The following is a 10,269-nucleotide window of genomic DNA, read 5'->3' on the forward strand; positions in this document are numbered from 1 at the left end:
GCAGTAATGCACGCAAAACTATATGGCGTTAAACTGGCAGTAACGCATGCAAAATGATATGGCGTTAAACTGGCAGTAACGCACACAAAACGATATGGCGTTTAACTGGCAGTAACCCCTCGCAAAACTATATGGCGTTAAACTGGCAGTAACGCACGCAAAATGATATGGCGTTAAACTGACAGTAACGCACGCAAAACTATATGGCATTAAAATGGCAGTAACGCACACAGAAGTAAATGGCGTTAAACTGACAGTACTGCACACAGAATTAAATGGCGTTAAACTGGCAGTAATGCAATCAAATAGACGGTGTTCAACCGTCACTACACTAACTCTATCTGAACTGTCCCTACTCTAGCTATACACTAATGTCAAGATTACTGACACGTTCTCACTAAACTACACTGAAACTATATGAGCTGTCCCTACTTCTCACTAATGTTTGTATGAATGACACGGTCTCACTACACTACAGTGAAACTATCTGAGCTGTCCCTACTCTAGCTGCACACTATGCAAAGCTGAATGATGGTCCTCCTCACTACATTCACACTATCCCTAAACTGACACTAAACTAATATTCTACACTGAAAATTGAAGCAAAATAGCACAGTATAGTACACTAACTAACTGAACAAAGCCCTGTTCTATCTCTCTCCATGCCAAAATCACACTGGAAATGGCTGCCATTGAAAGATAACTTTTAGAGCCATGATTGGATAAAGTCATGATGACAGTGTCCAATCATGACTCTGACAGTGCTCTGTGCCCTGATTCGCTGAAGCTTTCACTGCTTCAGCCAATCAGGGCTTGCAATGCACTGTTCAGTGCCGCAATGCATTGTGGTCAGTTCGGGGGGGGGGGGGGGGGCGAACAAACGGTTGATTGACCCATTTGTTTGGCTGTTTGACAGAACAACTGAACAAAGAAAGTTTGGCCTGAACTTATGCTCGGGCCAAACCGTTCGCCCATCTCTATTCCCTATGTACCAATATACCATTAATGTACCTCTGTTATAAAAAAGAAAACACTTTCTTTATGTTCTAGGACTGGCATCACCTCAGCCTGCAGGCTCCTCTATAGAAAACTCCTCCAATACCCATCCTGGTATTTGCTATTTGGGACGGGAGAACTATTGGTAAACTAAGATAGTAGTTCAGTAGCTGACATCATTAACACACCCTGCACCTGCCCCTCCAGAATATTGCCCCTGCCCACCTCTGTATTTACATGCTTCTCCAATGCAGACCTTGTCAGTGAGCACTGTTCTCACTAAATACTCAGCTATTGATTGTTTTGGACCATCTTCTAACATAGATCATTTAAGTGTGCAAGAGCTAAACGATCACATGCCTATGTAGAGGAGAGCTGAAGTATTGAAAACAGGAGAAGTGTACTCCTGGAAGTCTGTAAAGCTCACCATAGTCTATACAATCTGATTGTACAATCTCCTTTAGATCTACCATCAACTATGTAATGCAAGGGTCTGCCTGATTGGATACTGAGTGATTGGATGGATAGATGTAGCCTCCTATTATATAGTTTTGGTAAATTTTGAGGAGATTGTAAAGAGATTCTATAGTGTATGGCCACCTTTATACACCTAAAATGAACTAGCTGTGCTTTTGGTGCCATTAAAGCATTTGTTAACCCAAAAAAAAAGAGATCCTGTTCCTTTAAAGCATTTTATACAGCACATTGCTTGTGCTGTGTCATTTGGCCGCCTGTAATACCTGTAATACCTGGCTGATCCTGCCTGGCTATACCCTCCACCCTGTATACTGACTCCGATATCAGGGCTGCTGAGCCCTGACACCTTAGTCATCCGTACGTGCCTTCCGTCATTCGCAGCCTGCTGTCTGTCTCCTCTGTGCTCTCTCCCTCTCCCCTCTCTGCCTGTCAGCTTGTAACAGTGCCTGTCCCCTCAAATCCTGCTGCTCCAATAACTTTCACATCTTCATACCATCCCCTCTGTGTTCTAATCCTGTGTGCCCCTGTGTGAGTGATTTATAAAAAAAAGCCTGCTATACCTCATTTCAGAGCTCTTCTCAGTGATCACATGATCGGCTGGCTCTCTTTCTCCTCTCCTCTCCTGAGTAAGGTCAGCATGGAAATCTCGGCTCCGCCAGCTGCATCCGCAATGCGGCGTACCCATGATCGGAAATTCAGCCAGCAAAAGACAGATGAGAGCTTTAGGTCAGAAAATGCGACTGTGTGTATGCTCCATCGGACGAATTTCCGCCTGCAAGAGATTGAGAGCATGTTCTCAATTTTCCTGACGGAAAAAGTTTCTATCGGAAATTCCATTTGTGTGTATGCAATTCTGACACGCAAAAAAACATGCACGCTCAGAATCAAGTACAAGACGGAGCTGTTGGTAAAACGACCATTCGTAATGGAGATGGCACATTTGTCACACTGCAAATTTTTAAATCTTTCAATGCAGCGCATTCTCTTCTTCTTTATAATGCTAGAAGAATGAAGTTGTTTTGCTGCTCATATTCACACAGACTTCTCACAAACTTATTTCTTTATTATTTCTCGTGATCTCCTGAATAATCTTTTTGGCTTTTAAAGCCAGATCTCCCTAATAATGTTTATAATAAATTTTTATAGTCATTTTTTATTTTTTTTGGAATGAAGATCTCCTGTTGTTTTTTTTTTTTAATTATTATTTTATAGTAATCTCCATTTGTTTTTTTGTATGTCACGCTTCCATTCCATTACAACACCATTGTTGATGGGGACAAGGGTCTCATCCCCACAACCCTTGCCCGGTGGTTGTGGGGGCCTGCGGGCGGGGGGGCTTATCAGAATCTGGAAGCCCCATTTAACAAGGGGGCCCCCTGATCCCTGCCCTCCCCCCTTTGTGAAATGGTAAGGGGGTACCATTTCACAAAAAAACTGTCAAAAAATGTTAAAAATGACAAGAGACAGTTTTTGACAATTCCTTTATTTAAATGCTTCTTCTTTCTTCTTTCTTCTATCATCCTTCGGTTTCTTCCTCCATCTTCTTCTTCTTCTGGTTCTTCCTCCGGTGTTCTCGTCCAGCATCTTCCTCCGCGGCGTCTTCTTATCTTCTTCTCCTCGGCCGCTCCGCATCCATGATAGCATGGAGGGAGGCTCCCGCTGTGTGACGCTTCTCCTCTTCTGACGGTTCTTAAATAAAGGTGGGGCGGGGCCACCCGGTGACCCCCGCCCCCTCTGACACACAGGGACTTGACGGGGACTTCCCTGTGGCATTCCCCGTGACGTCAGAGGGGGCGGGGTCACCCGTTACGTAACCCCGCCTCCTTCTGACATCACGGGGAATGCCACAGGGAAGTCCCCGTCGAGTCCCCGTGCATCAGAGGGGGCGGGGTCACCGGGTGTCTCCGCCTCCCCTTTATTTAAGAACCGTCAGAAGAGGAGAAGCGTCATACAGCGGGAGCCTCCCTCCATGCCATCATGGATGAGGAGCGGCCGAGGAGAAGAAGATAAGAAGACGCCGCGGAGGAAGATGCTGGACGAGAACACCGGAGGAAGAACCAGAAGAAGAAGAAGATGGAGGAAGAAACCGAAGGATGAAAATAAGAAGACGCCGGACAAGAACACCGGAGGAAGAACCAGAAGAACCAGAAGAAGAAGAAGATGGAGGAAGAAACCGAAGGAAGATAGAAGATAGAAGAAAGAAGATAGAAGAAGATAGAAGATAGCAGACCCCCACAACCACCGGGCAAGGGTTGTGAGGATGAGGCCCTTGTCCCCATCAACTTGGGGACAAGGTGTTTTGGGGGCTACCCCAAAGCACACTCCCAATGTTGAGGGCATGTGGCCTGGTACGGTTCATGAGGGGGGGCTCTCTTGTCCCCCCTCTTTTCCTGCGGCCTGCCAGGTTACCTGCTCGGATAAGGGTCTGGTATAGATTTTTGGGGGGACCCTATGCCGTTTTTTTTTTTTAATTTTGGTGCGGAGTTCCCCTTAAAATCCATACCAGACCTGAAGGGCCTGGTATGGAATTTAGGGGGACCCCCACGTCATTTTTTTTTTAAATTTTGGTTCGGGGTTCCCCTGTGGGGAATTCCCATGCCGTTTTTATCAATTAACTTTTATGTGTATTGTCGGACCGGCAATTCATTAATAGCCGCGAGTAGTTTTAAATGACTTTTTTTCCTTTGAAATGTCATTTTGCTGTCAGACTGTTCTAAACACGGGAAACATGCGCCCCTTTACAGGCATACTATAGACACCTCCCAGGTACGAAATTTAAAGAGATATTACTGTACACTTTTATTGTTACACTTTAAGCATTATTAAAATCACTGCTCCCCAAAAAAACGGCCATTTTTAAAACTTTTTTTTTGCATTGATCCATGTCCCCTGGGGCAGGACCCAGGTCCCCAAACACTTTTTATGACAATAACTTGCATATAAGCCTTTAAAATTAGCACTTTTGATTATTCATGTTCGTGTCCCATAGACTTTAACGGTGTTCACCTGTTCGAACGAATTTTTTGCCTGTTCGCAAGTTCTGGTGTGAACCGAACAGGGGGGTGTTCGGCTCATCCCTACTCACTGTCTATCACAGTTAGGGAGGCCATGAAATGCCCAGATAGCACAACCCCCCCCCCCCCCAAATGACCCCATTTTGGAAAGTAAACACTCCAAGCTATTTGCTGAGAGGCATGTTAAGTATTTTGCAGATCTCGCTTTTTGTCACAAAGTTTTGAAAATTGAAAAAAGAAAAAAAAATACATTTTTCTTTACTTTCTTAATTTTCAAAAATAAATGAGATCTGCAAAATACTCACCATGCCTCTTAGCAAATACCTTGGGGTGTCTAATTTCCAAAATGGGATCATTTGTGGGGGTTTTGTGCTATCTTGACATTTCAGGGACTCCGAAACTGTGATAGGTAGTGAGGAAGTGAAATCACCATTTTACGCCCTTAGAAAGCCTGAAGGCGGTGATTGGTTTTCCAGGTCATGTACACGGCTAGGCTCCAAAAAAGCCTCACACATGTGGTATCCCCGTACTCAGGAGAAGCAGCAGAATGTATTTTGGGGTGTAATTTTACATATGCCCATGGCATGTTTGAGCAGTAGACCATTTTGTGACAACTTTGTGCAAAAAAAAAAATTGTAATATTTCTACAACTTGTGGCAAAATATAAAATATTCCATGGACTCAACATGCCTCTCGTCAAATAGCTTGGGGTGTCTACTTTCCAAAATGGGGTCATTTGAGGGGGTTTTGTGCTATCTTGGCATTTTATGGCCTTCGAAACTGTGATAGATAGTGAGGAGTAAAATCAAAAATTTACACCCTTAGAAATCCTGAAGGCGGTACTTGGTTTTCGGGGTCCTGTACATGGCTAGGCTCCCAAAAAATCTCACACATGAGGTATCCCCGTACTCAGGAGAAGCAGCAGAATGTATTTTGGGGTGTAATTCCACATAAAACCATGCCATGTTCGAACAATATATAATTTAGTGACAACTTTGTGAAAAAAAAGTGTAACTTTCCCGAAACTTGTGGCAAAATATAGAATACTCCATGGACTCAACATGCCTATAAGCAAATAGCTTGGGGTGTCTACTTTCCAAAAAGTCATTTAGGGGAGGGTGAACTGGTCTGGCATTTTATGCACAACATGTAGAAGCTTATGTCACACATCACCTACTCTTCTAACCACTTGAAGACAAAGCCCTTTCTGACACTTTTTGCTTACACGAAAAAATATTATTTTTTTGCAAGAAAATTACTTTGAACCCCCAAACATTATATATTTTTTTTAAAGCAAAGGCCCTACAGATTAAAATGGTGGGTGTTGTAATTTTTTTCACAAAGTATTTGCGCAGCGATTTTTCAAACGCAATGTTTTTGGAAAAAACACACTTTTTTTAACCACTTCAATACCAGGCACTTTCAGCCATTCCTGCCCAAGACAATTTTCAGCTTTCAGCGCTGTCGCACTTTGAATGACAATTGCGTGGTCATGCAACACTGTACCCAGACTAAATTTTTATCATTTTCTTCTTTTTATTTTTTGCTAAACAAACTAAAAAAGACCAAAATTTTTGAAAAAAAAAGTTTTTCTAACTTTCTGTCATAAAATTTTATTTTCCCCTTCACTGACAGGCACTGATAAAGTGGCACTGATGGGCACTGATGAGGATGCACTGATATGTAGAATTGATGGGCACTGATAGGCGGCACTGATATGCAGCACTGATGGGCACCAATAGGCGGCACTGATAAATGGCACTGATGGGCGCTGACAGGCGGCATTGATGGGCGCTGACAGGTGGAACTGATGGGCACTGACAGGCGGCTGTGATGGGCACTGACAGGCAGGAATGATTGGTACTGATAGGCGGTACTGATTGGCACTGACAGGTGGCACTGATGGGCAGCACTGATGATGAGGTACTGATAGATCACTGACAGGTGTTACTGCTGGGCACTGATTGGCACTGTGGTGGACACTGGGGGACTTTATTATTGTGTGTGTTGCTGGAGATTGATTGGCAGGTGATTGGGACAACTGAGGGGGCTGTGCTGATAATCAATGTGCTGATTATCAGCACAGAACCCCCCTGACAGGGAGAGCCGCCGATCGGCTCTGAACGGCTCTCCCTGTCAGCGTGAACCGAGTAATGCTGTTTACCGGCACTTCCTGGTTCACGCGATGATCAGCTGTGATTGGTCACGTGGTAAGAAGCCTCCGAGAAGAGAAGCGAAGCCTCCGAAGCCTTCATTATCATTGAAGTGCATGAACCGCAAGATCTGCTTGTATCGAACCCTGGCCATGGAGGCAGAGAACACGGGCATATGGTAAATTGGGTCAGTGGACCAATATGACCGCAACTCACTCTTTTTAGTTATGCCCATGAGGAGGGATAGGCCAGAAAGGTCTTAAATTCGGAAAACCTAACAGGTTACCATTTTCTGGCAAGGGTCAAATGGGGATTAGCGGCAATGAATTGACCAGCATACAAATTGCTTTGGTCAACAATAGATCTATAGAGATCTTCCATGGAAAAACAGCGAATAAAAATCAAGTGACGTAAGATCAACTGTTTCCACCTGAATTTCGGGTTGGCCAGTGAATGGGGGAAGTACGGGTGCTGCAAAAGTGGTGGGCTCCCAATTAGGATTGGCAAATGTAGCAGGAAGGGCACTATGGGCTCGACGGGCCTGTCTTTGTCTTCTTGGTGGCTGTGGGACACTAGTTGTGCTAGCCACCGCACCAGCTTGAACTGCACTTATGGGACTTGCCACGTCACCAAGTGTTACTGCAGTGCTGGTTTGACTACGACCAGGGTGTACCAGGCCGCTGTTGCTTGCCAGTTCACCAGAAGGATGAGCGGCACTAGTACTGGCTCTCTGCTCAATACGAGCGCCCTGCGGTTCTTGCACCTCAACAACAGCAGAAGAACGGGGTCGGGTACGCCTGACCTTGGTAGGGACCACAACTCCGTTGTCAGAGCTATCTGTCAGGGTGCCACTGCTGTCTACAGGATCGTATTCTGAGCCTGAATCTGACAGATGGGTGACTTCCTCTTAACTATTTGTCATGCTCAGAAACGTGTAGGCCTCGTCACTAGTGTACCTTCGATTTGACATTTTGGTCTCTAAATATACTGGTACACTAGTGAGACTCACAGGAAAAAGAGCTCCTGACTGTCAGCAACTGATTCAAATGCTACCAAAAAAACTGTTAGCGTTCACAGGGATTAGGCCTGACTCTGCAAACGCTGCAGTTATGTGTGTTGTGTTTTTGTAAGTGACAGTGATCGATTGATACTGCACTTGGGTGGGCTGGGCTGGGCGGAGGGGCTAAACACAGGTGCTAGCAGGTATCTGGGCTCATTCCGCTAACACTGAGTTTTTGGGAACCCTAAAGTATTGGGGATGAGATTCGTTCAGACACTATACTACTAAGGGAGGTGCGTGCGTGGGTGTTAGCGCTACTGGCACCAATCTGACGCTGCCTGGGGTGAGGCAGACCCTGACTGATGCTAAAACCTAACTGATATCACCCACCAGGTGATCAGGGGGTTAAACCTTTATTGGGTAATATACGGCGGGTGCCCTGATGCTATAAAAAACAAACAAACTAACCAGCGTCACCCGTAACACTAATATGGTGATCACTGGTGACAGGGGGTGAAAGGGTTAACAAGGGGGCAATCAGGGGGTTAAAACCTTTTTTAGGTAACATATGGGGATACCTGACGCTATAAAAACCTGAAACTAATCAACTAACTGGCTAACTAGCGTCACCCGTGACACAAATACGGCGATCAGAAAAAAGATCTATTAGTGACACTAACGAAGGGGATGAAAGGGTTAACTGTGGGGTGATCAAGGGGTTAAACCTTTATTAGGGGGGTTTAGGGGGGTACCCTAGACTGGGTAATTGTCATTCAAAATGTGAGAGCACCGAAAGCTGAAAATTGGTCTGGTTAGGAAGGGGTTTAAGTGCCCAGAGGGTAAGTGGTTAAAGAAAAAAAATGCACAAAAAATTAAAAAAACTTATTTTGAAATATAATATATAAATCTGTAATGCATTTTATGGTCATTTTACAACATAACAGAAATTATCATAAGCTCACAAGATGTGCATACATGCATGCAAATGATATAGATCACTTAGGAAGAAATTATAGCTGGCAACATTCTGAATAAATTAATAACAAATAATACCCTCTTCATAGAACATCACCATATTATGTTTATTTAAAGCCTGGGTGATTTATGCCCTATAGTAAATATAGTCCCAGATGTCTTCTATCATTTAGTTGTATCTATATAGATGACAATTTGCATAAAATCTGCTATCCATGTTTGCATTGCCTGGAATGCATTATAAGGCTATATAACATACTGCTCATTATGTGTTCTTTCATGCAAGCTTACTATCAGTTATTTACATTCACATTAGAATTTTAACTGCAGTGTTGAAGCTATAGAACATACATGGTTTCTCAGAGCAACATGTTACTAAAATGAAAACGTAATGCTAAATAACAGATAAACATGATCTTTTTCTTTTTTTAAATTAGAATTACACACAATACACATTTAGAAATTGAATGGGAGAATGCAGTTGAAAAAGGATCTATATATTTTTTTAACCATTTCTTTATTATACATACTGTACTTCTTTGGCCTTTAATTTACTGCCCCATCCAGGGCATAGCAGCTCTTGTGGCTTTGTTTCTGGTACACGCAACCACTACAGCACCATGGTGCCCTCCCTGTGACTGCGGGTAAGTGTCAGGAACCATAAACCAACAGAGAAAGAAAGTGCAGTTAAAATCACACCTTTAATGAAATAGCAAAATAACACACTTCAGGAACATAATCAAAAACAGAAGCCAGGGTTTGGATGCCAGAGCAGGTAGTCAGATAAGCCAGGGTCAGGAAACCAGAAGACAGCATGGTCAGGAGCAAAAATCAAGAACAGGAACCAGAAGGGAAATCAGCCAGGCCAAGTCATATGCAAGAACACAGGAAGCATCGCATAAGCGCACTTTGAGATTGAAGACCACTCAAGGGCAAGGAGGAAACAAGCTAAGCTGCTTAAATAGCAAAAAGGGTCTGGCTGTAAGCAGGACTTTGAGAGGCAGGTTAATGGTAACCAGGTGAGTCACTGTGGTAAAGAGTGGCTGGTATCTAACCAACAGCTAAGCAGCTTCTGAGAACGGAAAGAAAAGAGCTGCTCGTTAAGTACAGGAGCCCAGCCTGGACAGTTAGGGATCTTCTCCTTGCACCCGCTGCCACAATTAAAAAACAATGTGGCCGTACCTCCCCCCACGCATATTTAAGTCCATGGAATCTATCCTTAATAAGTTCGTTTGGGGCTCTTCTCGCCATAAACTGTCGTGGCGAGCCCTGAAATGTCCAACCAACCTAGGTAGTGCCGCACTCCCTGACCTCTCCCTTTACTATATAGCGTCCCGACTCTCTCACTTTTTTCACTTCAACCACACTGACAGAGAACGTAACTCCACCCTGGTCTGCTCCCAGGTCCCCGGCCCACTGACCCATCCATTTCAGATTTTGTTTTGTGGACCTCGCGGCTCGCTCCAAACCGGGGACAGAAAACACATGCTATTTCAACACTGTAGGGTCTGGCAGCTTGCCATGCATCTCGGAGAGGCACCCTCCCTTCATTCTCACACAACCCTCTGGGACAACCCACACATGCCCGACCTGACCTCAATCCCTGACCATGGAATGTGGATTAATAAAGGCATCATATATCTTTCATAAGTCA

The sequence above is a fragment of the Aquarana catesbeiana genome, linkage group LG03 (assembly GCF_042186555.1).
Source record: "Aquarana catesbeiana isolate 2022-GZ linkage group LG03, ASM4218655v1, whole genome shotgun sequence".
NCBI classification, from domain to species: Eukaryota; Metazoa; Chordata; class Amphibia; order Anura; family Ranidae; genus Aquarana; species Aquarana catesbeiana.